Raw genomic sequence first — 22799 nt, forward strand, 5'->3', positions numbered from 1 at the left:
TAACATAATTCTCAGAAGAAGTCCCCTTGCTGATATCTTAACTTTGAACTTTCAGCCAAAGAACGTTAAGATAAATAAAACAGAATGCATGTACAATTACTTTGTCCCTCAAGTCCCCATATTGTAGCACATTATAATATTTCTTAACAGCACACATACCTCATATTTTACACAAAAGTAAATTAAAAGTGGATCAAGGGGCCCGGAGAGATAGCACAGTGGTGTTTGCCTTGCAAGCAGCCGATCCAGGTCCAAAGGTGGTTGGTTCGAATCCCGGTGTCCCACATGGTTCCCCGTGCCTGCCAGGAGCTATTTCTGAGCAGAAAGCCAGGAGTAACTCCTGAGCACCGCCGGGTGTGACCCAAAAACCAAAAACCAAAAAAATTAAATTAAATTAAAAAAAAAAGTGGATCAAGGGGCTTGAGTGATAGCACAACAGGTAGAAGTTTGCTTTGCATGTGGTCAATCTCTGTCATCCTATATGGTCCCCCAAGCCTGCCAGGAGAGATTTCTGAGTGCACAGCCAGGCGTAACTCCTAAACTTTGCCAGGCAATGACTGCCCCCCCCCCAAAAAAGAGTGGATCAAACAACTTGAAATCCAACTAAAAACTACAAACTACACTGAGGAAAATATAGACAGAACTACTCCAAAATTTGAACCCCAAAAGAATCTCCAATTATCTGATACCATTAGAAAAACAACAAAATTGGGCCCGGAGAGATAGCACAGAGGCGTTTGCCTTGCAAGCAGCCAATCCAGGACCAAAGGTGGTTGGTTCGAATCCCGGTGTCCCATATGGTCCCCCGTGCCTGCCAGGAGCTATTTCTGAGCAGACAGCCAGGAGTAGCCCCTGAGCAATGCAGGGTGTGGCCCAAAAACCAAAAAAAAAAAGAAAGAAAGAAAGAAAGAAAGAAAGAAAGAAAGAAAGAAAGAAAGAAAGAAAGAAAGAAAGAAAGAAAGAAAGAAAGAAAGAAAGAAAGAAAGAAAGAAAGAAAGAAAGAAAGAAAGAAAGAAAGAAAGAAAGAAAGAAAGAAGAAAGAAAAACAACAAAATTGGGGCCGGAGAGATAGCATGGAGGGCGTTTGCCTTTCATGCAGAAGGTCATCGGTTCGAATTCTGGCATCCCATATGGTCCCCCGTGCCTGCCAGGAGCAGTTTCTGAGCATGAAGCCAAGAATAACCCCTGAGCACTGCCCGGTGTGACCCAAAAACCACACACACACAAAAAAAGAAAAACAACAAAATTAAAAGTAAATAAGTGGGATTACATCAAATTACAAAGTTTATGCATGGCAAAAGAAATATATGATAATCCTTGAGAACTACAAAAACCAAAAACCAAAAAAAATATGATAAAGCCAAAAGAAAATATTCACATTCAGTACATCAGATAAAGACTTGATTTTTAGAATATACAGAGTATTCACAAAGATTAATAAAAAAAAATCAGGGGACTGGAGAGATAGCTTCAAGGTAGGGCATTTGCTTTGCATGCAGAAGGATGGTGGTTCGAATCCTGGCATCCCATATGGTCCCCTGAGCCTGCCAGGAGAGATTTCTGAGCATAGAGCCAAGAGTAATCCCTGAGCACTGCTGTGTGTGACCCAAAAATCAAAAATAACAAAATAAAAAATAAAAACCTATAAAAATTATGAAGAGGATGGGGCCAAATCAGTGGTGCAAGCGGTAGGGTGTTTACCTTGCATGCATGGTTTACCTTGGACTGTAGTTTGATTCCCCAGCATCCCATATGGTTCCTGAAGCCAGGAGCCATTTATGAGAGCATAGCCAGGAGTAACCCCTGAGTGTTACCGGGTGTGACCCAAAAAACAAACAAACAAAAAATAGTAGGAACAATCTATGCTGGGGGTTATGTGGTTAAAAAAAAAAAAAAAAAAAGGAGGGGGGACTCTCACCCACTGCTAGAGGAATTATTGCCTGGTTTAATCCTTGTAGAAAACTGTATAGAAAATATTCAATTAGCTTTTAATTAAATTGCCAAATGAGCCAGTAATTTTACTAGAGTGTATTTCTCCCAGGCCTAAAAACATTCATTTAGGGGTCGGAGAGATAGCATAGCACCAGGATGTCTGCCTTGTATGCAGCTGATAAGGACAGATGATGGTTCGAATACCAGCATCCCATATGGTCCTCTGTGCCTGCCGAGGGCAATTTCTGAGTGCAGAGCCAGGAGTAACCCCTGAGCATTGCTGGGTGTGACCCAAAACCCAAAACCAAAAACAACAACAAAAACCCCATTGATTTAAAATGATGTGTGCACAAATTATTCACTGCTGTACAATAGCTAAGATATGGAATCAGCCTAGGTATTCTACAGCAAATGGATGGATTATGAATATGTGTTAGATATTCACAATGGAATCTCTATAGAGCCACAGAAAAGAGGAAATCATGCAATTTGCTGCAAGCTGATTGGAATAGGAAGATAAAGTGTTGAGTGGAGGAGTAAGCCAAAAGACGAAAGACAAACACAGGATGGTCTCACTTATCTGTGGTACATAGAATAATTGGATGAGGAAAATGTAATGTAAAGGGAGAATGTCTAGAACAACCTCGACTCCAGATCTTAGCTAGGAGAAAGAGAGAGGAAAAGAAATCAAGTTCTGAAAGGAAGAAGATGAGAAAGTTAAGTCAAAGGGGAACAAGTGTCTGGACTTCAGTTATATTGGAATGTGGTAGAGTGGTCTAGCTTCAAAGCAAACTCAACCACACTGAAAACATAAAGATATAAGCTGCAACCACCTGTGAAGCCTAGAGCAGCAGGAACTCCATTTTGTCAAACCAATGTTAAGTTTCCATTTAAGGACTAAGTTTTTATCCTAACAATCATGCAGACCCCAAGGCCCTATAAATCACAATATACCACCCTAGACAGATAGCCATCAAACAACATGCAACACCCTAGAAACACTCTAGACCAGGGTCTCAAACTCAATTTACCTGGGGGTCACAGGAGGCAAAGTTGAGGCGAGGCAGGGCCACAAAAGGAATTTCACACACACACACACACACACACACACACACACACACACACATGTCCTCAAATGTCATTATTAAGTTTTAATTATTTCTTCTGAACATGAATAGAACATTGAGTGAAGATCATGAACAGTTCTTCTGAACATGGCATCTTTTGCCTATTCCTTGCTGCCAGAGACTTGACAGTGCTTCTTCTCACAAATCTGAACCACATTTGGCTTTAGAGAGGAAGCAGTTGAGACCCTCAGTATGGCTTGAAGATGATCATCATTAAGTCTAGACCTGTACTTTGATTTATTGAAGTTCAATGTGGAGAATAACTTTTCACACAAATATGTTCTCCCAAAAAGGCACATGGTGCGCTTGAACATTCAGGAAAGCTCAGGGAAGCTGGGGGCAATTCTCTCAAAAATTACCCATGTATGTCTGCTTTTTCCCTGAACTTGGCTTTGAGATCAGAGTTGCATTTCAGGTCAATGATCTCCATTTGAAGCACAGGAGGGGCATCTTGCACATCAAAGAAAAAGGGGTCTACAAAAATTTGGAAAGTGGCTCTGTGCTTTTTGAAGCCTGCAAATCTGTGATCAAATTTCTTTTCTAGCTTAAGAATAGCATCAACATATTTCTCACCACTGAATGATATGTCTGCATCCACAAGTTCCTTGCATGCTGGGAAATGGCAAAGGTTTGTCTGAGAGAGCTGGGATTTCCAAAACATAAGTTTTGTGGAGAATGCTCTCATGTTGTCATAGGCAGCACTGATTAGCTGCCCTGGGCCTTGTAACATCTTATTTAGTACATTCAGCTTATGTGTGATGTCAACAAGAAAAGCTAAGTCCATGAGCCATTTGTGATCACTCAACTCAGAAACAACATTCCCATCCTTCTCCATGAAGGCTTTCACTTCTTCTCTCAACTCAAAAATTTTTTTCAGAACATTTCCCCTGCTGAGCCAACGTACCTCGTACCTCGGTGAAATAGAGCACATCTCCATATTCTGACTCCATTTCCTCTAAAAAAGCATGGAACCTCCTGTGCTTTTAAGCCCCTGGATCTGATTTGGTTGATGCATTTCACAACAACACACATCACATTGTCACACGGCAGGCATTTACTGCAAAGGGCCTGCTGATGGATAATGCAGTGAAAAGCAATGGCCTTCTCTACATCCTCCTCTTCAAGTTTTTTTGAACAAGTGCCACCAGTCCATTTTTCCTCCCTGTCATCGATGGCGCTCCACCGGTTATTATTCCAGCAAACCTCTTCCATGGCAAACCTGCATTCTCAATGGCATCACACAGATGCCGAAATATCTCATTAGCGGTGGTCTGGCCATGCATTGGAATTATTGTGAGCAGCTCCTCTGTCAATTTAAAATTGCAATCAATGGCGTTTGCCTTGCAAGCAGCCGATCCAGGACCAAAGGTGGTTGGTTCAAATCCTGGAGTCCCATATGGTCCCCCGTGCCTGCCAGGAGCTATTTCTGAGCAGACAGCCAGGAGTAACCCCTGAGCACTGCCGGGTGTGACCCAAAAAACAAAAACAAAAACAACAAAATTGCAATCAACACCACAGACATAAATTGTGAGCTGCGCAGTGTCTGTGCCCTCGTCAAGAGCAACTGAGTATGCATCAAAACATTTGGCTTTCTCACACAGTTGATGATAAATGTCACTTGACATGTCAGAAATGAGCTCTGCCACAGTGTTGGCAGAAAGGCTGATTTTGCTAAACTGGCCTTTCTTTTCTGGATAGATAATTCTTGCAGCCTGCAACATGCATTTTTTAACAAACTCTCCTTCTGTGAATGATTTCCCTGCCTTAGCAATCCTCTCAGTAACCATATAAACTAGCTTCGACTGATGCAACATTTTCTTTGGTTGCTTTCTTGAAGAAATCTTGTTGCCTCATTAGACATGCTTTAAGACTGGCAACCTGCTTGACTCTCTCATTTCCTTGATATTTTGCACATTCCTCAGCATGTTTAGTTGAATAATGGCGTTTCAAGTTGTATTCCTGTGCACTGCAACTTTCTCTGAGCAAATAAGACATGTGGGGCCCGGAGAGTTAGCACATGTGGGGATGCCCCTGTGCTCAACAAAGAAATACTGCATCTTCCACTTTTCCTGAAATTGTCTGTGCTCATCATCAATCTTTCTCTTCACTGAAGGCTTTGATGAAGTCATGATGAAGGTATGACAAAATCTAATTCTCTCTCCCTTAGGCCTCTGATAATGCAAGGGACAGCGGGCAGGAGCAGTGGATATGATGTCTGCGCTAGGCGCAAAGTATTCACGATTATTGCTTACTGAATATTTGCAATAAAAAAATCGCATTAGTGGGGCTGGGAAGGTGGCGCTAGAGGTAAGGTGTCTGCCTTGCAAGCGCTAGCTGGCGTAGGACGGACCACGGTTCGATCCTCCGGTGTCCCATATGGTCCCCCCAAGCCAGGGGCGATTTCTGAGCGCATAGCCAGGAGTTACCCCTGAGCGTCAAACGGGTGTGCCACCCCCCCCCAAAAAAATATATATATATAAATCGCATTAGTAAGAAAAAAAATCGCATTAAACATTTGCATACCCCGAACGGAACTGCTCGGGGTATGAGAATGTTTAATGCGATTTTTTTTCTTACTAATGCGATTTTTATTGCGATTATTCGGTAAGCGAATAATCGCGAATACTGTGATATCTGAAGGCCGGCCGCGGGCCACAAAATGTTGTATGGAGGGCCGCAAAAGGCCCGCAGGCCGTGAATTTGAGACCCCTGGCATAAGGTGTCTGTCTGTCTTGCACATGCTAGCCTAGGACCGACTGTGATTTGATCGCCTGGCGTCTCATATAGTCCCCCAAGCCAGGAGCGATTTCTGAGCACATAGCCAGAAGTAACCCCTGAGCGTCACTGTGTGTGGTCTAAAACCAAAAATAAAGTAAAATAAAAGTTTTGACTATTTTGGGGGTCGGAGCACAGCAAATAGGGCATTTGCCTTGCATGTGGTTGACCTGGGTTTGATCCTCAGCATCCTGGAAGCATGCCAGGAGCAATTTCTGAGCACAGAGTCAGAATGAAGTCCCGAGCGCTGCTAGGTGTGGCTCAAAAATTTAAAAATAGGGGCCGGAGAGATAGCATGGAGGTAAGGCGTTTGCTTTTCATGCAGGAGGTCATCAGTTCGAATCCCGGCGCCCCATATGGTCCTCTGTGCCTGCCAGGAGCAATTTCTGAGCGTGGAGCCAGAAATAACCCCTGAGCACTGCCGGGTGTGACCCAAAAACCACAAAAAAAAAAAAAAAATTTAAAAATAAATAAATAAAAATTTTGACTATTTGGGACTAGAGGGATAGTAAAGCCAATAAGGCTGTTTTTTGCCTTGCACATTGCTGAACCAGCTTGGATCCTTGGCATCTCCTTTAGTTCCCTAACAGCCAGGACTGATTCCTAAGCACAGAGCTAGGAATGAGCTTGAGAAAAGCCAGGTGTGGTTCAGCCCCCCTCATCCTCCAAAATGTCATTTATCTATGACTGTACACACAGATTGAGCGGAATCAACCTCTTCAGAAGGTAAAGAAGTTGTTTGAGGGCCTGGAGAGATAGCACAGCAGCGTTTGCCTTGCAAGCAGCTGATCCAGGACCAAAGGTGGTTGGTTCGAATCCCAGTGTCCCATATGGTCCCCCGTGCCTGCCAGGAGCTATTTCTGAGCAGACAGCCAGGAGTAACCCCTGAGCACCGCCAGGTGTGGCCCAAAATCAAAAAAAAGAAAAAAAAAGTTGTTTGTGTCTGAACTCAGGAATTTACTCTTATATAGATAAGAGTTAATACATCTGTGGGATTCTTCACCCATGGAGTCATACTAATACATGAAAAAATTACTCAGATTCTCTATGGGGGAAGGGAGGAGAAAGAAAGAACGATAACATTAAAGAGCATCTAGAGGAGCCGGAGAGATAGCATGGAGGTAAAGCGTTTGCCTTGCGTGCAGAAGGTCAGTGGTTTGAATCCCGGCATCCCATATGGTCCCCTGGCCTGCCAGGAGTGATTTCTGAGCATAGAGCCAGGAGTAACCCCTGAGCGCTGCCGGGTGTGACCCAAAAACAAACAAACAAACAAACAAACAAAAAAACAAAACAAAAGGATCCAGAGGGGCTGGAGTAATAGCATAGCAGGTACGGTGTTTTGCCAAGTATATGGTCCACCCGGGTTCGATCCCTGGCATACCATTTGGTTCCCCAGGAGTGATTTCTGAGTGCAGAGCCAAGGATGATCCCTGAGCTTCACTGGGTTTGACCCAAAAACAAAAACAACTCCCCCCCCCCCAAAAAAAAAAAACAACAAAATGAGCAGTCTAGAGCAAGGGTGCTAAAAGATACTCAGGTAATGTTGAATTTTCAATACTCTTGTTTGAGAAATGTTAGGGGATTGATTCAAGGATCAATAGTACAAGAAAGTATGAGCTGGCCTTGCATGTGACTGAGCCAGACTTTCCCCTGGCACCACACACTGTTCCTCTAAGCCCCACTTGGCTAAGTCTCAGAAGCTATGTAAGGGCTTTTGGTAGTGTGGGGATCAGATCCAGGTCTATGCATGTAAATCATGTGCTTTGTTATTGAGCAGTCCATGCACCACTAATAAGTGAGTCTGAGAACTGTTCTACCTGAGATAGCATTTTGTTTTGTTTTGTTTTTGGTTATTGAGTTATACCCAACGGAGCTCTCTGGTTTCTCCTACTTCTATGCTCAGAAATAGCTCCTGGCAGGCTAGGGGACCACATGGGATACCGGGATTCGAACCACTGTCCTTTTGCATGCAAGGCAAATGCCTTACCTCCATGCTATCTCTCTGGTCCCCCGAGATAGCATTTCTCTGACCTTCATGACCTCAAGCACTGTACTGGTTCGAATCCCAGCATGCCATATGGTTCCCCAAGCCTGCCAGGAGCGATTTCTGAGCGTAGAGCCAGGAATAGATCAGTAGAGATCAAGTTATAGGCTTATATATATATTGGGCCACTCCTGGATGTGCTCAGGGGCTACTCCCAGCTCTTTGCTCAGTAATCACTCCTAGCAGGCTTAGGGGACCATATAGGATGCCGAGGATAGATAGAACCCAGTCTGTCCTGGGTTGGCCGCGTGCAAGGTAAACGCCGTACCACTGTGCTGTCTCTCCAGCCCCAAGTTCTAGGTTTAAATCCCGAATTCATTACTGATTTAGCTGATTCCAAGCTCTCATCTATTTATAAAACAAGGATGCTATTATTACCCTTCAAAAAATTAAGGAAAATGGGGCCGGAGAGATAGCATGGAGGTAGGGTGTTTGCCTTGCATACAGAAGGATGGTGGTTCGAATCCCGGCATCCCATATGGTCCCCCGAGCCTGCCAGGAGTGATTTCTGAGTGTAGAGCCAGGAGTAGCCTGAGTGCTGCTGGGTGTGACCCCCAAAAAATAAAAAAAAAATTAAGGGAAATAACAAATGTATAGAACTTGAGAGAAGAGGTGGCCTTCAGTAACTGTAGTAATTATAATCACTATTATTTATGTTTATTCTAATGACTTCCAAGTCTCTTCAGTTGAGATTTGTCTTAACCAAATAATATTAGCTGCATTCTGGACTTTTACTCTTGAATGATTCTGAGCATTGCACACTTATATTTGCAAGTTTTTTTCTCCCATGGTTTCCTATCAAAAAAAATTTTTTTTTTGGGATCACATCCAGCGGTGCTCAGGGATCACTCTGATGAAGCTTAAGGGGTTATATGGGATGCCAGGGATCAAACCCAGATTAACTGCGTGCAAGGTAAGTGCCCTGTCTACTGTTGCACTAGTCCCTTATAAAATCTTTTTTTTTTTTTTTTTGGTTTTTGGGCCACACCTGGTGACGCTCAGGGGTTACTCCTGGCTATGTGCTCAGAAGTCGCTCCTGGCTTGGGGGACCATATGGGATGCCGGGGGATCGAAACGCGGTCCGTCCAAGGCTAGCGCAGGTAAGGCAGGCACCTTACCTCTAGCGCCACCGCCCGGCCCCTTATAAAATCTTAAATATTTTATCACCACTCCAAGTTTTCCAGGCGAGAAGCTAATCATTTACTAAAACCTTCAGGATCATTTTCATTTCCATATGAATTGCCACTTTTTCCCCCCTCCTGGATGACTACTGCAACTCCCTAACTTTCCTCTCTTTTTTGTTTTATTTCTTTATGTTTGCATGTGGTGCTAACACTCAAATGCTCCCTCACACCTCTGCATTTTTCACCATTGACTTTCCAGAGGAAAGTTCACATTTCTTTTCATTTTTTTTTTTTTAATATTTGTATTTTTTGGTTTTGGGGCCACACCGATGGCGCTTAGGGGTTATTCTTGGTTCTGCACTCAGAAATCGCTCCTGGCAGGCACGGGGGACCATAAGGGATGTGGAGATTCCAACAACCTGGATCGGTTGTATGCAAGGCAAATGCCCTACTGCTATGCTATCTCTCCTGCCCCAAATTCACATTTCTTTTTTTTTTGGGGGGGGGGTCATGCCCGGAGGTGGCGGCACTCAGGAGTTACTCCTGGCTCTGCTCTCTGAAGTCCTCCTGGCAGGCTCGGGGAACCATATGGTATGCTGGGATCTGAACAGGGGTCTTTCCTGTGTTGGCTGCTTGCAAGGCAAACACCCAACTGCTGCGCTATCAATTTGGTCCTAAGTTCATCTTTCTTAATTAACCAGACCTTTTCTTTCAGGTGACTTCTTTGAAGCTCCTAACCCACAAACCACCCTTCACTACACAGCACGGCTCATGCATGCTGGACTCTTCACTGCTTGTTGTGCCTCTAACCAGGGTAATCTCTGAACTCCCTTTCTCTTGTTCAGTGGTTTTCTTTTTCTTTTTTTCTTTTTTTTTTTTTTTTGGTTTTTGGGCCACACCCGGCAGTGCTCAGGAGTTACTCCTGGCTGTCTGCTCAGAAACAGCAGCTCCTGGCAGGCACGGGGGACCATATGGGACACCGGGATTCGAACCAACCACCTTTGGTCCTGGATTGGCTGCTTGCAAGGCAAACGCCGCTGTGCTATCTCTCCGGGCCCTGTTCAGTGGTTTTCAAATGTGGGCTCCATTAAGCTGGAGAATGAGAACTTTTGAGGGGTCTGCAAGGTCAAAACTATAATAAAATAAATAACTGTATTTTTTACTTTTTAGGTCTTAGTATGGACAATGTAAAGACACTGATAGCCCTTTTATTTTATTTTATTTATTGTTTTGGGTCGCACCTGGCAGTGCTCAGGGGTTATTCCTGGCTCTACGCTCAGAAATCGCTCCTGGCAGGCTTGGGGGACCATATGGGATGCTGGGATTCGAACCAGTGATAGTTCTGCATGCAAGGCAAACTGCCTACCTCCATGTTACCTCTCTGGCCCCGATACCTTTATTCTTTGTTTTTTTTTGTTTTGGGGTCACACACGGCAGCGCTCAGGGGTCACTGCTAGCTCTGCGCTCAGAAATTGCTCTGGCAGGCTTTGGGGACCATATGGGATGGAGGGAAATGAACCTGGATCTGTCCTGGGTCAGCCATGTGCCTCACTGCTGTACTAACTTTACGGCCCTATTTTATTTATTTATTTATTTATTTATTTATTTATTTATTTTGGTTTTTGGGCCACACCCGGTAACGCTCAAGAGTTACTCCTGGCTATGCGCTCAGAAGTTGCTCCTTGCTTGGGGGACCATATGGGATGCCGGGGATCGAACCGTGGTCCGTCCAAGGCTAGCGCATGTTGGGGACTGACTTGTTTGAGGCCATATTGCTGTTCTTTCTGCCATAGCCCAGCTTTTCACCTAAAAGCCATTTTGCAGTCTTGCTGTGAATTTTTTGAGCTAAAGAGAAAGGCATGCAGCTGCAAGATATAATTAGCTCTAGCCCGGAGGAGAGCAAAAGCTGCCTGGTACCGTTATCAGAAACTAGGCCTCACTCCTTAAGACCACATTCCGGAGTGAACTAGGCTATTATCAATAAGTGTATGCTACATTGTCTGTTCAAGATCACTGAGGCAGGCACATCTCGCACCACCTCCTGATAGTTAAGCAATTAGGAATGCAGCTGGAAGGTCACTAGAAATTTCCATGGAAACAGCACGTTCATCATAACTTGAAGGTCATCCAGCCCCCCTAGACCCACTGCCCACTTCCTTATTTAGAGAATGCCTAAATTTCTTTGTTCCTTGAAACCTGAAATATATCCTTGCCTTGTATGGGCCTTCGCGCCAAAAGTATGACTGACATCACCTTTGTACTGCCCCCTTCTCCTTCACTATATAAGAAGGAACTGTAGCCAATAAAGGTACCCTTGAACAGTGAGACGCTGCCTTGGGTCTTTATTATTAACCTCTCTCAGATTTCTTACAGGTGTGGTTGTGCCTTCACTCAGCAAAATAGGAGTGCAGTCGTCTGAGAAGCTTCCCCAGCTAATTCCTGCTGGCCGGGCCCCCCTGGGGGGCTTCTGGACCCTGCATTTTGGCGCCCAACGCTGGGCTCGAAGACCACCGCCACACTCCGAACGACTACGGGTCGGCGAGTCCGGAGCTGTTTCGTAAATCGCAGGATATACCCCATCCGGGTAGGCGTTGAAACGAGTTAGCCTTAATCAAATATTTAAACTGCAGTTTTTTCAGTCGTTCTGATCACCGCCCCTGATTGGCTCTTGGGGCTTCGCCCGTTGGCTTCACTTCCATGGGTGTTTTCATTGAGTACTGAACTTAAATTCATTATTGATATTCAGTCTGAGTTGAAAGCCAGACATGTAGAGGTTACCAAAAAAGAATATTTGTAATTTTCTTATGTTTATTCATAATGTATGTCATTGGTTTATTATTACCTGTCCAGAAATTGTTGCGTCCACTTGGGACAAAGTAGGACATGAAATGAGTGATTATTTTGTAAATAATGATGATTCACAGAAGGAAAAAATTATGTTCCAATATTGGAGCCTGTTAAGAGATATCATTGTAACTAAAAATGCCGGAACCGCCAAAGACATCATCCATGCCGTTGAATCTCATGTACAACAAGTCTCCCGTGAGTGTTCCAGGACTCCCTCTCATTCTAATTCTGTCTCTCATCTCCCTTCTCCCTCTGAGAATACTTCCCCTTGTCCTCCCTCCACCACTGACCTTTGTCTCCAAAGTAACTAATGCTCTTAAAGATCTCTCTAATGCTTCTCATTTATATCCCTCCCTTACTTCTGTCCATGCTTCTGCTCTATGCACCCAGACCCCTACAGAAGAGGCCGCTGCACCCTCTGTGCAAAATCCTAAACAGCCCTTCACTTCCCTAGCTTCAGCTCCGTCCCTGTTTCACCACCCTCCCCTCCTTAGCCAGCAATTGCAACAATACAAAGCCTTTAATTGGAAAAGCCTCAAAGAGCCATTTCAAGCCGTAACCTCCTATGGCCCCCAAGCCCCTTTATACGCTCTCCTGCTTAGAATCTAAAAGCTGAACTCTTTGTCTCTTGGGAAGTTAACTTTTTTTTCCGCTGCAAAGCCCTTGCAGATAGGCAGGAATCCTGATCTCTAAGCTCTTATAGCTGGCCTCGCCTCTTTTCATACCTTAAAGGTACAGCACACACTTTCCAGGTCCCAGCTTGCCAACATGGCTCTTGCTGCCCTCTATGCCTGGAAGTCGCTCCCTAGAGCCAGCATTCCAGCAGCTCCCCCACACGCGGCAACAAACTGTTGCTGCTTTCTTCCCCCCCCCCCCCTTTTTCTGACTTGAGTTCCCAACTCACCACAATTACATCCATGGTCTCTCACCTCTCTAACAAACTTGATAATGCTCTTAGCTCAAAAACCAGTGCTACTACCTTTCCTGTCTTTCTCCCTAATGGAGAAAGTCTTCCCCCGCCTGCTCAGCAGCCTCCACCGCGGAGAACGCTCAGTCCCTAACCATGGCAGATGCCCTCCTCTCACCGCTCCCCCTCTTAAAGCTATAGAAATGAAACTACTTGGCCAAATTAAAAATCTTAAACAAATCTTAAGCCTTCAAAAACAGGCTGCTTCTCTTAATTCACAGGTTTCTGCCCTTCAGGCGTTTCCCCCCCCCTCCTAAATCTATAGTTGTCTGTCCTCTGCCCACTGAATTCCACGGCCAGGCCCCCCCTCTTGAGAACTCAAAGAGACAAACTAATGAAAGTGAGGCTAAGTGCCATAAAACAGAAACTGCTGCAGTGCCTACAAAAAATTCTAAGGGCACAGTAAGCAGGATAATTACAAAGTATCATCTGCTAAGCCATAAAACCTTGCGATATCTACACTTTGCTGTTAAAACTTCTGAGCCTAATGTACCCTTTACTTTGCTCAAACCAATCCTCAGCCTCCTTCAGCCTCTTTCCTGCCAGCCTTGGAGAACAGCCAGCTCAAGCCCTGACACTCCCACTTTAAGCCTTCCAATTCACCTTGAAATACCCAATCTTTGTTATTCAAAAAAAAAAATCTGAAAAGTAGCATCTCTTGCATATTCTCAAATCAATTAATAAAACCATGATTCTCATGGTGCTTTTGCAACCCAGACTCCCCTCTTCGGTTGCCACTCCCTCTAATTCCAATAAATTAGTAATTAATCTTAAAAGATTGCTTTTTTTTTTCTCTATATCATTACACCCTGCTAACTGTAAATAATTTGCCTCTAGCCTTCCTGCTGTTAACTGTGCTAGCCCCTCCCCGAGCTATCAGTGAAAGACTCTGCTTCACCTTGTCAGCCCTACACTTCGTCAAATATGTGTTATTAGGTTTAGTGCATTAAGTGGTGTAAAGTAATTATTAAAACATTAAAAAGCAACAGAAAGATAAGAGCAATAAACTTTTTTTTTCATGCCTCTCAGAAAATTTTAAAGCAAGGTCATAATTCTGTCACTTTACAGATAACAAAATATTGGTAAAAGAAAAACTTCTTTGTGTTTTAAAATCCAAACGAACACAAAAGTGTTAAATTTAAATCTTATATTTCTATTAAAAGTTTTATTTTAATTTTTAAAGTATTTACAAAATTATGTGAAAAATAATGTGGTTAGCCTTTTTAAACAATATAGTTAATTTAATGCACAGTGAACACCTAGGTGTGCTTTATAGTACCCTTAGTTTTAACTTTGTGCTACAGCAATGGTTGTTCTTTATTTCTGCATTGAAAGAACTATTATTTTAAGTGCATTCAAAATATCAGCACATTATACAAATCTGTATATTTGTGTCGCAGTAAAAAAAATAATATAAATGAAAAATATATTATATATAATTTTATAAGTAATATATAAAAGTAACTAAACTTTATAAGCAAATTAACTAGTATTAAATATAATTTTAGTCTTAAGTTCTAAGTGTGTAAATGTATCAGATGTCTTTAACTATATTTTATAATAATCTAAGCATTTAGTTAATTTAGTATATAATATTTTTTACAAATTATTCACTTAAAGTCTTCATAGTAAAAACAGTTGTTTGTTTTTTAAAAAATCAGTTTTTATACCTTTAATAATCATAGTTCATGCTATTGTGTTTAATCATAAAAATTTTAACACTTTATTGCAGCTGTCTTACTGTTCTACTGCAAAACCAATTTAAAGAAAACCTATTCATTTACAGCAAATCATTTCATACTTCCAAGTAGAGACTCCTTCTACAGTGCTCATTAACCATTTTACTTAATGTTTTAAACTTCAAATTAAAATTGTTTTAAAAATGTTTTGTGTTAAATCTAAACCTTAAAATTTATTTTCAGCAAAGTTCCACTCCATCTACATTAAGTACTTCTCAAAACTAAAAAAGTTTTTCTACAAAATTTTTTTTCTCTTCTTCTCACAAACATGTTAGCTAAATATTTAAAAGCGCTTGTCAATTTTTTATAAATAAGTCTTAAATCAATCCTTTTGTCTGTTTATGTGTCTGTTGTGATGAATGAAAGTGGCCACAAGTGTAAAATGTTGTGTTTAGTGTTGTTTTGTTTTGTCTGTTTATTTGTTATCTCTACATTTTATAATAATACAATTTTTAAAGCCTTATCCATTTTTTAAATTTCAATTAATTTTTTCAACCTGGTTCAGTCTGGTCAGTTCACAAACTGGCATCTTACAATTAAAAATCATGTGTTAAAAATTATGTATTAAGCTAGCTTTGTCCTTCTAAGAACATGGCGGAAAGTGTGAGGGATGGCAAACCCCAGATTTCTCAATAGCCATCGGGGATAACTTTTCCCTGGAGAATTTCTGGACTTTGCAGTCACCTGGCTTTCCTGCTATGTGTAAGTTCAAGCCTATAGAATATGTATTTATGGCTAAAAAATAGCATCCAGCTTTAACATAATAACTAGATGTTTAAGAAAAATCCTTTATATTCAGTTTAAAAAATTTTTTTTAATTAGCAATTGTTAATTATAAATTTTCTTTTATGCCAAAGTCTAACAGAGGTCAAATAGCATTCCCGTGGTATTCAAAAATAACTAGTGTAATGTAAATTGCTAATGTTTTCTGCAAATTCTTAATTTTTATATGAAGTAACCATTTTGCCTTCTGCCAAGCTGTTTTCTTATAAACCTCCTGCTAGACGCCATTCCTGCAAACCTGTTTCTAACTGACTCCACCTTTGACAATGCTGAATTAGACACTCTGCCTAGCTGCCTTGGATGCCCACCGATGCCACCAACAACCTCCATCCTCTCTACCTCCATCCCTTGGCCGGTCTTGCAAGTCGACCTTTGTGCCCTAACCATGGGTGCAAGCCTATACTGGGGCACCTCCAATTTCCGCCTGCCTCAACCTCGTGCTGTTGACCCCGATGACTATTACTCCCCTGCTAGCGGTGGCTGCAACTCTGTTATTCGCCGTGATGTACTACGCCACCCCTTCACCACCTTCTACGTCTGCCCTGGTCACCACCGGCCCCGTTCCAGCGACTATAAGTGTGGCGCTCATAACCAACACTTTTGCGCCTCCTGGGGCTGTGAAACCACCGGAACTGCTTATTGGAAACCCTCTTCCTCCTGGGACTTCATCACCGTTTCACGCCCCCCAACTCCTCCTTTTCTGAACTGTGATGCATCCTCTGCTACCCGTGGTTGGTGTAACCCCCTCATCATCGAATTTACTGCTGCTGGACGTCAGCATCACTGGACTCAACCCGTACAATGGGGACTCAGACTTTACGTTAGGCGTACCGACCCTGGACTTCTTTTTTCCCTCCGTTTACTTAAACAGTTGCCGAATTCTCACCCCCTCGCCGTTGGTCCTAACACCTTTCTTCATCCTCATTCAGGTCCATCACACATGCCTTCTCCTCCTTATCCTCTTCCATCTGCCTCTCCTTCTCTCAGACAGCTCACTATGCCTTCAGGTCCTTCTCCGTCCTCTCAGGTTATTCTCAATCTCATAAATGCTTCTGCTCTTGCCCTTACAGATCCTGCCTATGAAAGATGTTGGCTTTGTTTTTCTCCTCAACCTCCTTTCTATGAAGGTGTTGCAGTGTTTGGCAACCTTTCCTCTACCTCCAACCCCTCTGACCTCCGTTGGAACACACAACCTCAACATGGCATTACAGTCGGTCAAGTCGTAGGCTCTGGCCTCTGCATTAAGCCTAACGACTCCCTGCTTCCTAGCCAATTACTTGACGTGTGCAACGAAACTATTGACATCTACAATTCTTCCTCCTCACAACCCTATCTGTTAGCTCCCAATGGTACTTATTTTGCCTGTGCTTCTGGTCTTACTCCTTTTATCATTCGTTCTTCTTTCCTCCTTTCACATGATTACTGTATTCTCGTTATTCTCATTCCAAAAATCACCATTCACTCAGAACATATCTTTCCCTCTCCTGCCGCCTCACCCTATTCCTATTCTTCTCAATCCCTTTCTCGACAATGCCGTGAGCCCTTCACCTCCATTACACTTGCAGTGCTCCTTGCTGTTGGCGCTACTGGCGCTGGCACTGGTATCTACTCTCTTGTATCCTCTCAATCCAATTTCCGCACTCTTACTCAAGCAGTGGAACAAGACATTAATGAAATCAAAACTAGTCTGCAATTTCTCACAGATACTATTAGTTCCCTTGCTGATGTTGTTCTCCAAAATCGTCGTGCTCTATATTTTGCCCTTATGTAAGAGGGGGGAGTCTGTGTAGCCCTTAAGGAACAATGTTGTATTTTCAAAGATAAACCTGGATTAGTTAGGAATAGCGTTCAACACATTGGTGACGGTATAAAAGATTTTGAAAAACATTTCGATGAAGAACAAGGCTGGTACCAGGGCTGGTTTTTCTCTTCTCCTTGGCTTCACACTATCTTGTCCACTATTTTGGGCCCACTCATTAGCCTCATGCTGCTCCTTTCTCTTAGCCCATGGATTTTCCGCAAAATCACTGCCTTTATTAAGAACCAGGTAGATGAACAGACAAAAACCTCTATTCAGGTTAACTACCAGCATCTAACCCCGCGTGGCTCCTGTGAAAACTTGGCTTTAGTCACCAAGCCGCCTTTCCAGCCACTAAGTTTCCAGGAGATAGAGCGCATAGCTAACAAGCGGAGCTCGCCCCGGCACTTGTGCTCTCGGCTGTGGAGACACCTACGACGGGATTAGCAAGGTCCCAGTTAGGGCACGGCCCGAAAAGGCTACAGCGCATAATTCGGATCCCTGTGCACACCCACGGCGTTTGTAGCCACCTTTTAAATGCGGCTTTGGCCGTGTCCGACCTGGTCAAACCTTGTAGCCTAAGACACGGTTCTTCCACCCGCTCACGACTTTCCTTCTTTTATTAGAAGAGAAAGGGGGAGATGTTGGGGACTGACTTGTTTGAGGCCATATTGCTGTTCTTTCTGCCATAGCCCAGCTTTTCACCTAAAAGCCATTTTGCAGTCTTGCTGTGAATTTTTTGAGCTAAAGAGAAAGGCATGCAGCTGCAAGATATAATTAGCTCTAGCCCGGAGGAGAGCAAAAGCTGCCTGGTACCGTTATCAGAAACTAGGCCTCACTCCTTAAGACCACATTCCGGAGTGAACTAGGCTATTATCAATAAGTGTATGCTACATTGTCTGTTCAAGATCACTGAGGCAGGCACATCTCGCACCACCTCCTGATAGTTAAGCAATTAGGAATGCAGCTGGAAGGTCACTAGAAATTTCCATGGAAACAGCACGTTCATCATAACTTGAAGGTCATCCAGCCCCCCTAGACCCACTGCCCACTTCCTTATTTAGAGAATGCCTAAATTTCTTTGTTCCTTGAAACCTGAAATATATCCTTGCCTTGTATGGGCCTTCGCGCCAAAAGTATGACTGACATCACCTTTGTACTGCCCCCTTCTCCTTCACTATATAAGAAGGAACTGTAGCCAATAAAGGTACCCTTGAACAGTGAGACGCTGCCTTGGGTCTTTATTATTAACCTCTCTCAGATTTCTTACAGGTGTGGTTGTGCCTTCACTCAGCAAAATAGGAGTGCAGTCGTCTGAGAAGCTTCCCCAGCTAATTCCTGCTGGCCGGGCCCCCCTGGGGGGCTTCTGGACCCTGCAAGCGCAGGCAAGGCAGGCACCTTACCTCTAGCGCCACCGCCCGGCCCCCCTATTTTATTTTTTTTAAATTCAAAGTGCAACAAAGTTTTTATGGGGGTGCACACCTGTTGGTGCTCAGGACTTACTTCTGGCTCTGTGTTCAGAAATCACTCCAAACAGGCTTGGGGAATGATATGGGATGCTGGGGATCAAACCCAGGTTGGCCTCATGCAAAGCAAATGCCCTACCCACTCTGCTATTGCTCTGGCCCCTAAACAAAGTTTTTTGTTTTTTGGTCACACCCGTTCGACGCTCAGGGGTTATCCCTGGCTATGCACTCAGAAATCGCCCCTGGCTTGGGGGGACCATATGGGACGCCGGGGATCGAACCACGGTCCTTCCTTGGCTAGTGCTTGCAAGGCAGACACCTTACCTCTAGCGCCACTTCACGGGCCCCAGATTTTTGTTTTGTTTTGTTTGTTTTGGCCACACCAACAATGCTCAGGGGTTATTCCTGGCTCTTTGCTCAGAAATCGCTCCTGGTAGACTCAGGGGATCTTGGATGGGATGCTGGACAAGGCAAACACTCTACCCGCTGTACTATCACTCCAGCCCCTCAACAAAGATTTTGAAAAATTTTGGGGCCGGGGCTGGAGAGATAGCATGGAGGTAAGGCATTTGCCTTTCATGCAGGTCATCGGTTCGAATCCCGGCGTCCCATATGTTCCCCTGTGCCTGCCAGGAGCAATTTCTGAGCATGAAGCCAGGAGTAACCCCTGAGTACTGCTGGGTGTGACCCAAAAACCACACACAAAAAAAATTTTGGGGCCTACCCCAGAGGTGCTCAGGGATTACTCCTGGCTCTGTGCTCAGAAATGGCTCCTGGCAGGGTCTGGGGATCATATGGGATGCCGGGTATTAACCCAGGTCCATCCCGGGTCGGCTTTGTGCAAGGCAAACGCCTTACAGCTGTGCTATCTCTCCGGCACCTTGTTTTATTTTTTTTTAATTTTTGGGGGGGTCACACCCAGCAGTGCTCAGGTGTTACTCCTGTCTCTATGCTCAGAAATCGCTCCTGGTAGGCTCGGGGGACCATATGGGATGCCAGGATTCAAACCACTGACCTTCTGCATGCAAGGCAAAATGCCTTACCTATATGCCATCTCTCAGGCCCGTTAATTTATTTATTTATTTATTTATTTTGGCCTGGGATAGAACCCAGGTTGTCCCCTATCAGCACCAAGGCAAACAAATGCCTCCTGCTGCTGTGCTATCATTCCAGTCCCTCAACAAAGTGTTTCGTTGTTGTTTTGTCTTTGGACCACACCCTATGGTGCTCAGGGGTTACTCCTAGCTCTGTGCTCAGAAATCGCTCCTTGCAGGTTAGGGGTACCATATGGGATGCTGGGACTTGAACCCGGATCCGTCCTGAGAGGTAGGCAGAGTGCAAGGCCAACACTCTGCTGTTGTGCTATGAGGGCCACCGCCTGTGACCCAAAACAAAACAAAGCAAAAAAGATTTCTTTTTTTTTTTTTTTGGTTTTTGGGCCACACCCGTTTGACGCTCAGGGGTTACTACTGGCTATGTGCTCAGAAATCACTCCTGGCTTGGGGGGGACCATATGGGACCCCAGGGTCGGGGCTAGAACTGCGGTCTGTCCTAGACTAGCGCTTGCAAGGCAGATGCCTTATCTCTAGCACCACCTCTCCAGCCCCAATTTTTTTTTTTTGGTTTTTGGGTCACACCCAGCAGTAGTCAGGGATTACTCCTGGCTCTACACTCAGAAATCGCCCCTGGCAGGCACGGGGGACCATATGGGATGCTGGGATTCGAACCACCTTCTGCATTGGAAGGCAAATGACTTACCTCCATGGTATCTTGTTGGCCGCAAAAAGATTTCTAAAATAAGAGTGCAGGGTAACCCCTGAGCACTGGTGGGTGTGGCTTCAAAACAAAAACAAAAATAAAAGAGTGAAAGGCTCATTGCATGATTTCAAGTTCTTTTGTGTGTGTGTGTGTGTGTGTGTGTGTGTGTGTGTGTGTGTGTGTGTGTGGTATTTTTTGGATCACATCCGACCATGCTCAGGGGTTACTCCTGGCTCTATGCTCAGAAGTCGTTCTTGGGTGGACTAGATTAAATGAGAGTCTCAATCGAAAGCATACCCAGAACAGGCTACCCCATCTCACCAAAATATCAGTTCTGATCTTTACTGTATTCCTAGATGCAGCTTTTAAAAGCTTCTGGCAGGCTCAGGGGACCATATGGGATGCCGGGATTTGAAGCACTGACCTTCTGCATGGAAAGCAAACACTTTTCCTCCATGCTATCTCTCCGGCCCCATGATTTCAAGTTCTACATTTAATTTTATATATTTATTTTGGATTTTGTGTCACACCTGGCTTACTCCTTTCTGGCTCTGTGCTCAGGAATTACTTGGGGACATTATATGGAGCTGGGCATTGAATCTGGGTTGGCCTCGTGCAAGACAAGCACCCTTCCTCTGTATTATCTCTCTGACCCCTAAAGTTTATGGTTAATCATTTGGTTTTTTTCAGGGGGAGTACACTCTGTGGTACTCAGGAAGCACTCCAGCAGGACCATAAGGGGTGCTGGGGTTAGAATCTAGGTCAGTTCTGTGCATGACAATTACTTTATCCTTTATACTATCTCTGGCCCCTTTAGTTTTCTAGGTATGTGTAAATGTCATCAAAGTTTTGGAGCATTTTCATCACTACTCCCTAGCAGTGCACCCTAAGAGCCAGCTTAGCTGGCCTAGTGGCCTGAAGCAGTAGCACAGGATTTTCAGTTCTCAGAGTTGCTTTCACTGATAAGTCATGGAAATGTAATCTTTGTTGTTGTTTTGGCCACACCTACCTGTGATTAGGCTTTCTCCAGGTTTAGGGATCTTTTCTTTTGGCCACACCCAGCTGTGCTCAGGGATTATTTCTGGCTATGCACTCAGAAATCACTCCTGGCAGGCTCTAGGGACCACCTGGGAGGGATGCTGGGAACCTGGGCTGGCTCTGTGCAAGGCAAACACACCCACAGCCTCCCTGCTCTCGCTTGTAACCCCTTTATTTTTAGGGATCTCTTCTGCAGGCTATAGAGTGCAGGGAAAACGATAATAATGAGGTCCTCAAACTTTTTAAACAGGGGGCCAGTTCACTGTCCCTCAGACCATTGGAGGGTCTGACTATAGTAAAAACAAAACTTATGAACGAATTCTTATGCACAATGCATATAATTTATTTTGCAATGAAGAAACAAAACAGATACAAATACAATATGTGGCCCGCGGGCAATAATTTGAGGACCACTGGTACAAAGGAAGCGTCTTTTATTTTAAGTTCCAGGTATGGCCTAAAAACCAAAACAAAAAAATATTTTTTAAGGGTCAAAAAAATCTAATGATAAAATTATTTTAAATGATTAAAATAACTGACTTTAATGCTCATTTCCTCAATGGCTAGTATATATATGTGTATATATATATTGTTTTTGGCCCACACTGGGCAGTACTCAGACTCAGGGGACCATCTGGGATGCCGGGATCGAACCTGGGTCGGCCGTTTGCAAGGCAAATCCCCCCTCACCTTCCCCGATATGCTATCACTCTGGTCCCAGGCTAATGCTTTTGAGAATCCATTGGTTTATCTTATTTGGAGAAATTTTAACTCAGCTCTTCAGGACACTGTAAAAATCTCTTATTTTATCTGCTGAGACTCTAATACTCAAAATATAGAAAGAACGAACTAAAAATCCAATTTACTGTTGTCCAAGTGAGGCCTCCCCGCTTAATTTCCCTGGGCTCAGTCGGGTTCCGTTATCGACGCCCTTTCCTCCCAGAGAGTCAGTAGGATAAGTGCCTGGCAAAGAAGAAAACGCTACTAAAAGGATCTGCGATGAAGTCAAGTAATTCAAGAAATCCAAAAAAAAGCCTCTCCCGCCCCAACAGCTAGAACTTAATTGTGGAGGACGCAGGGCCCGCACCTGGGCCGATCTCTCATCCCCAGCAAGGTATGCGCCTGCGCGCACGCGGAGGGGGGGGGGCGGGAGCGGGCAGGTGGACGCAGACAACCGGAAGTCCAGAGAAAGCGGTTGTGCTGCCGGCGGCGACATCAATTTGCCCGCTTGAGGTCCAAGCCCGGCAGACAATAAGGGTCGGCCCGGCGAGTCGGGAACCCGGGCGGTGCGGAGATCCCACGCTGGAGCCGCGAGAACCTCCCCCGGGGAGGGATGGGCTGGGATGGGATCCGGCCGGGTGGCAGCGGCCTCCCCGCCCGCCCCGCAGAGCGTCTCGCGAG

At 44.3% G+C, this 22799-nt stretch overlaps 1 protein-coding gene and 1 non-coding gene across 3 annotated transcripts in view; one reads left to right on the plus strand and one right to left on the minus strand.

Annotated features, from left to right (window-relative positions):
* The window catches only part of NOP58 (NOP58 ribonucleoprotein), a 507450-nt gene that overhangs the window by 25656 nt on the left and 458995 nt on the right, over positions 1-22799 (minus strand). The gene's annotated exons all lie outside the window — the stretch shown is intronic.
* On the plus strand, positions 14061-14190 carry LOC126009986 (small nucleolar RNA SNORA22). The gene has a single exon (XR_007496132.1). It is a non-coding gene; the product is annotated as a small nucleolar RNA SNORA22 (small nucleolar RNA).

This window comes from Suncus etruscus, chromosome 5 (assembly GCF_024139225.1).
Source record: "Suncus etruscus isolate mSunEtr1 chromosome 5, mSunEtr1.pri.cur, whole genome shotgun sequence".
In the NCBI taxonomy this organism is placed as follows: domain Eukaryota; kingdom Metazoa; phylum Chordata; class Mammalia; order Eulipotyphla; family Soricidae; genus Suncus; species Suncus etruscus.